Below are 6,886 nucleotides of genomic sequence, written 5' to 3'. Positions count from 1 at the left end.
GCCACCAGGAGACCCTCCCTAAAGGAAATTCCAACGGAGGAACTTCAGGCAGGAGGAAGATGATCACAGACAAAAGTCTGCTGCAATAGGGAATAAAGAACAATAAGGAACATGGATAGTATGTCATGATAACAATGTCTTCTGGATAAAAATAGAATCAAAATACACAAAACAATGACATATAACTTGGCTGAATGGATTAAAGTGTTCCAAGATCGTTTCATTCTTCAGGAGAAAAATGAAAATGGATCTCAGATAGACTTGGATGAGATAAGATTGAGTTCGATAAATAGATATTAAATGGACTTGGACACCTAGCAAAGTGTCCTTACCAGGGCAAACACAAAGAATGGAAATGCCGTGTAAAATATTTAGCCAAATTACTAGAGGAGGGAAACAGAATGAGAAAATCCTAAAGCAAGCAAGAGTGGAGAGACAAACACAAGACAGATGAGACAAATAAATGACAGATATAAAGTCAAGTGTGTTATAATTCAATAAGTGCAAGTGGACAGAATGTTGTGGTTAAAATACAAAGATAATCAGACTGGATAAAACTACTACATGCAATTTACAAGAGACAGTCCCCAAGCAGAACGAGTGAAAGTAAATGCATGGTTTAAAATATACGTATATATATATATGTATATATATATATAATGCAAATGCTAATGAAAAGAAGGTTGGCGCAGTTTCTTTAGTATCAGAAAAAACATCCCTAGAGATAAAGCAAGTCACTTCATAATAAAAATGGACCATTTGATGAGAAAGAACAGCTTCGAATTTGTATGCAAATACCACAGTCTAAAAATATAAGAAACATGACAAAGAGAACTACGCACAGAAATAGACAAATCCATGATTATAATGGGAGATTTAAAAATACATCCCCTTGTAATTAGTAGGACAAGCAGAAATCATTTCAATAAGGATAGTTAAAGAAAGTGACGAGTGGACTTTCACAGTCCACCATGGCGACAACTGCAGAATACTCTCCCTTTTAAGACATGTGAAATATTTACAAAAACAGTAAATCTCAAGACATTTCTCAAGTCTGAAATCATGTATACATCCCCTGATCACACACATATGAGCCAAAGATTGATAACAAAAAGATGACTTCAAAAGCCCCACATGTTTGGAAGTTAAGAAGTATGTTTCTAAATAACAGATGACTCAAAGAAGAAAGCAGGATAGAAATTATAAAATATTTTTAACTGAATTAGAATGGAATATTACATATTAAAAATTGTAGGATATAGCTAAAGCATAGCTTAAAGGGGAGTTAGTGGTCTTCAATGCGTATGTTGAAAAAGAGAAAAATTCCCATTTTGAGAAGCTAGAAAATCTAGAAAAAGAACAGTAAAGCAAACCAAAGAAAACAGAAAGAACAAAGTTGAGAACAGAGTAAAGATAAGAGCAGAAAGTCATGAAAAGGATCCGCAAAAGCAAAAATTATTTCTATGAAAACAGTAGTTGTATTGGGAACTCTGCGGTGAAATTGATCAAGAAAAAAGAGAGAGGACACAATTAGTTAATATCCAGAATGAAGAGCTTCAAGAGTCTACAAAAATTGAGAAAAAGAAAAGGAGAAGACAAGTATGAATCACTTTATTACAATAGCCTTTAGTGAAGTGGGCAAATGCCTGGGAGAATATCCCTTCCCACACTGACTCAAGAGAAAACCAGAAGGACCGCTCTCCCTGGTCACCACAGGCAAGTATTTAACAACCAGGCGCTGAGTATTCATGACAGGTGCTAGCTTTCCAGCAGAGTCCAAGAGCCCCCTGGCTCGTTCACTCTTTGATCTGCTTGTCATCACAAGGTCTGGAGAATCTGGGGCAGCCGTGGAGGGGTCGTTGCACGGAGGGGTTGGGAATGGTGGCTCTGTACCAACAGGTATGAAACCATTTTAGAAACGATTTCCGTGGCCCCGGCTGTACACCAGTCCTCTCCCCACAACTGCTAAAGGAATTGAATCGATCATCGGTAATCTTCCCACAAGAAAAACTCTGCCTTGGAGGGCTTCACCTATGAGCTCTTTAGAGAAGAGATCATTCCAGTCCTGCCCCACCTTTTCCACGTTATAGAAAAAGAAGGAATACTTCCCAGTTCTTTTGATGACGAGGACAGTACACAAAAAGAGAAAATGATAGCCAGTGTCTCTATGAGTATAAATACAAAAATCCTAAATAAAACATTAGCAAGCCAGATCTGGCAGTTGATAAACATGACAATACGTCAGGACAAAATTGGATCTCACTCAGAGACGCAAGATTGGCTTAACATTTGAAAATCAGTCAATATGCGGATGGTAATTAGACTACCTCTGGGGATTATCTTGCAGTGTATACAAATATCCAAACATTATGTTGTAGACCTACAAATAACATAATGTTGTATGTCAGTTACACCTCAAGAGAAAAGTCTTGGGGAAAAATGCCACCACTCATTAGCAATAAACACTGCCAAGCAAAAGAAAAGAAAAAAATCAGTCAATGTCATTCACCACATAAAAGTTAAAGGAGAAGGACATTTTGTTATTTCAAAAGAGGCAGGAAAATTCAACATGCTTATGTTTTAAAACTTTATAACAAATTAGGAATACAAGGAAATGTGTCTTTATCTTGGTAAAAGTATCTACAAAAATCCTACAGCAAATTGCCAGATTAATGCTGAGATGTTGAAAGCATCCCCCTTGAGATCAGTAGCAAGGCAAAGATGGAAGTTCCCGTGGTGGTGCTGTGGTAATGAACCCATCTAGTATCCATGAGCATGCGGGTTCGATCCCTGGCCTCACTCAGTGGGTAAAGGATCCAGCATTGCCGTGAGCTCTGGTGTAGGTCGCAGACTCGGCTCAGATCTGGTGCTGCTGTGGCTGTGGTGTAGACCAGCAGCTGTTTTGACCCCTAGCCTGGGAACTCCCATATGCTGCAGGCATGGCCCTAAAAAGAAAGAAAGAAAGAAACCTCATTATGTTCAGATTTGGGGTAGAAAATCCAAAAAGTTCTTTGAAATATTTATTAGAATTAATAAGAGAAACTAGCAAACTTTTAAAAATCAATATACAAAAATACGTTGTGTTTGGCATTCCTCAGTGCCAGCAGTAAATAATTAGAAGTAAAATAAGATATCACTTAGAGTATAATAAAAATATGTAAAGTCCCGAGGAATAAATCTACTGATTTATACATCTAGGTCTTTATGGAAAAAAAATCATAAAATTTTGTTGTGAGACATTAAAGTCTATCCAAAAATGGAGAGTTAAACCATGGCTATGAACCGAAAGACTCAGCCCTGGAACCAAGTCGATTCTCCCCCAAATTGGTCTACAGAGTCAGGGCAAACTTACTCAAAATCACACCGGTGTTTTCCTGAAGCTGGAGTAGTTGAGTGTAAAATTGACACACAAGTGCAAAGGTCTGAGACAAGCAAAGGCATCCTTGAAGGAAAGGAAGGGAGGCGAGACGATGGTGAGGGAATCACCCCAGCAGATACCCAGATATCATAAAGTTAAAGTCAACAAGACAGAACTGTTGACAAAAGAACGAATGGGACAAGGCAACCAAAATGAAAGCCCAGAGGGTACAGAGAGATGGATCGATCTATCCAGAAAGAGGGATGGAGAGCCAGAGACTGCTGGTCAGTGGGTTTGAACATTGCCATCAAGGGGGCTGAGATTATTAGCTCTTTCCCTGTGGGGGAAAATAATGAAATCAGACCTCCTCTACCCCCACATTAATCCCAAGCCTCAGTGTGAAAGGCAAAACTCTGCAACTTTCAGCAGATGATGAACTTGAAAGGGGATAATTTCTTTTTTCTTTTCTTTCTTTTTTTTTTTTTTTTACTTTTTGAGCAGATAATTTCTTACACAAGAAACACAGAGGGTATGTCACTCAGGAAACAATTGATAACTTTGGCTCCATCCAAATTTATGAACTTTTTTGACTCAAAAGACTCTGTAGGGAGTGAAAAGATAAAGAAAATGTTTAAAACAGCATAAATTGACAGAAGAGAATACGTAGAGCATTTCTGTGGCTCAATAAGGAGGATAAACAACCAATTGGAACAAAACTCCAGGCACAGAGCAGGTGGGCAAAGACTAGAACAGGTACTTCCTGAAGAGAAACCACGTGTGACCCATAAAATAAAAATCCCCACGACATACAGCTCCCCCCCCCCCACCTGATGAGCGAAAATTGCAAAATACGATAATAGCAAGTGAAAGATGGAAGAGCATGAACCCTCAGATGCTCCAGGGGAGGAGAAAAGCGGACTCAACCACTTTGGAAATTAATCTGATGCTACCGAGTAAACGTAAACCCTCACATCACCCAAGAGCCAGCAGTTTGTCTGCTGGGGACACGCACTGGAACAGTTCTTGCACGTGTGCACCAAAAATCCTGTTTTAAAACGTCATCGAACCACATTTGCAAAAACTCGAACCCGGAAACAGCCCCCCATCCAGTCAGCTGGGCGAGTCAAGTCTGGAATATTCAGCGTGGAAATGGAATGAACTGGAGTGATGCACATCGGCGTGAATGAGTGTTTGAAAACAATGTTTAGCAAAAGAAAGAAGACTAGAAACCCTTTGGGGTCGCTTGTATACTGTTCAAAACCAGGCAGAGCTAAACACTAGTGTGCATAGGGCTGCGGGTGTAGATGGTAAAATGAGTCAAACAAACGATTATTGCAGAAATCAGAACAGCAATTTCCTCTTGAGGACGCAGGGGAACACACAGTCCTAGAGATGTGCCCCATTATAATTTGAAAGCTGTTTATGCCGGTGTCAGCTTTATTACTATCCTTTGAATGTCTCTATGTTTTATATACTCTTATGTATCCATTATGTATCACAATCCAAAAATTAAGTTAAATGAGATTTGAAAGAAATCTTTCTGAAGCTGTAGTTAAGGGCCAGACTCTACAGGGACTTTTCCGCTGTGTTAAGGATTTTTGTCTTTATCCTAAAAAGGATCAGAGAGTTGAGGAAAACTGCCGCTGAAAGAGAAACACGAAGAGTAATAGAAAAAACTGACTCCAAATGAAATAAAACAATTCAGGATATAAAAGATAACTTTGGGATGAAACCTCCTCAGAGATATTTTGAGAGATACCACGTAAGAAAAAGAGGAACAAGATGCTTGAGGAGGGAGCAATTGGAAAATAAAAAGAATCACGGAACATTAAAGACAGTACTGAAATGGTAAAAATTAACAGAAAAGCTCGTGGATTCTAGAGCATAGAATAAAAACATGGAGAATATGAAAGAAAAGACAAGAACTATAAAGGATCAATGAGGTCCAACAAGTGATGAGCGAGGTGGATTTTTAAAGGACTAATACCTATACACACTAACAAATGTCTGAATGTCAGGATTAAAAGAATGTCACTTTAAAAGCACATTACTTTAAAAGTTTTCTGTTTAAAAAAAATTGTAAAGAAAGAAACGTAAATCAGTCTGGCATTACCAATAACAGAGGTCAGAAGACAGCAGAGAAAGGTCTTCAAATTCTAAGGGAAAATTACTTTGAACCTGAAACTCTATATCTTCTGGGCCAGTTCAAGATGTTCTGTGTAACAGAAACTATAAATTGCAGTACCATAAACAAAAAGGAGGCTACTTCTTTCATCTAACCAAGTGAGGAAACATTTCTTGCTTGTTCAGTAGATCAGAGACTTTAGGGCCGGCATCTCTGTGATGCTGCAGGTCTTTACCTTCTAGTTGTTGCCACCTGGTCACAGGATGGCTGCTACAGCTCCAGACATCACACCCATTTCCTTTCAAGGAGGAGGAAGAGTACTGCATGCACATGTTACCTTTTATCCTGATTTTATCAGGAAATCAAAGCTTACCCAGGAAAATTGCCTATGGTTCAGTTGCCAGAAATATGTCACATGGCTCCTTCTGGTTGTCAAAGAGCCCAAGAAAACAAGTATTTATCCAAATTACATTTGCTTCCTCATACACAGAAAAGAGGCAAGAAATAAGTAGGGGACTGGATATCAGGTGGGCAACTAGCAGGTTAGCCTCACTAGCCAACCTCAAATGTGAAGGCTAAATAAAGAAAAATTTCAGATGTACGAGAGCTCTGAAAATTTACTTCCTGAACATCCTTTGTTAGGAAATTATTTGAAAATATACTTCAGTGAGAATGGCAAGGTATCAGTCAGGGTAAGTGATGCTAGCTATGAGACGAACACAGAGAAACACAGACAGACAGAAACAGAGAGAATATTAGTCATTAAATACACTAGGGGTTCACTTCTTGACCATCTTAGAGTCCAGTTATTGAAGGTTATTGACGAGGGGCAGGGGGGGCGCTCTACACGGTTATTCGGGATCCACACCTACTCCTTTTGAGGTCTCCACTGCAACATTCAGCTGATGGACAAGGGAAAAGAGTAAAGAAGTCACAGCACCTTCAGGGAAGTAACACACCTTCCAGGCACATTCTATTCGCAAGAGCTACCCAGCATGGGTGCAAGGAATTGGGCTATCTCCCCAGGCACCACGCAAGCAGAGGAGTGCACCGACTTGGGTGAGTAGCTGCAGTCTCTGTAAGAAGTGGAAACTGGAGTTCCTGTCGTGGCTTAGTGGTTAACGAATCCGACTAGGAACCATGAGGTTGTGGGTTCGATCCCTGGCTTTGCTCAGTGGGTTAAGGATCCGGCGTTGCCTTGAGCTGTGGTATAGGTTGCAGACGTGGCTCAGATCCTGTGTTGCTGTGGCTGTGGTGTAGGCCAGCAGCAACAGCTCCAATTAGACCCCTAGCCTGGGAACCTCCATATGCTGCGGGAGTGGCCCCAGAAAAGACAAAACAAACAAACAAACATGAATACCATATGATATCACTTATATCTGGAATCTAAAATATGACACAAA

The sequence above is a fragment of the Sus scrofa genome, chromosome 5, assembly GCF_054392235.1.
Source record: "Sus scrofa isolate SSC_HxYL_T2T_F1_AM1 chromosome 5, Sscrofa_HxYL_maternal_Yorkshire_Landrace_v2.0, whole genome shotgun sequence".
NCBI lineage: Eukaryota > Metazoa > Chordata > Mammalia > Artiodactyla > Suidae > Sus > Sus scrofa.
This window is presented reverse-complemented; position numbering follows the sequence as displayed.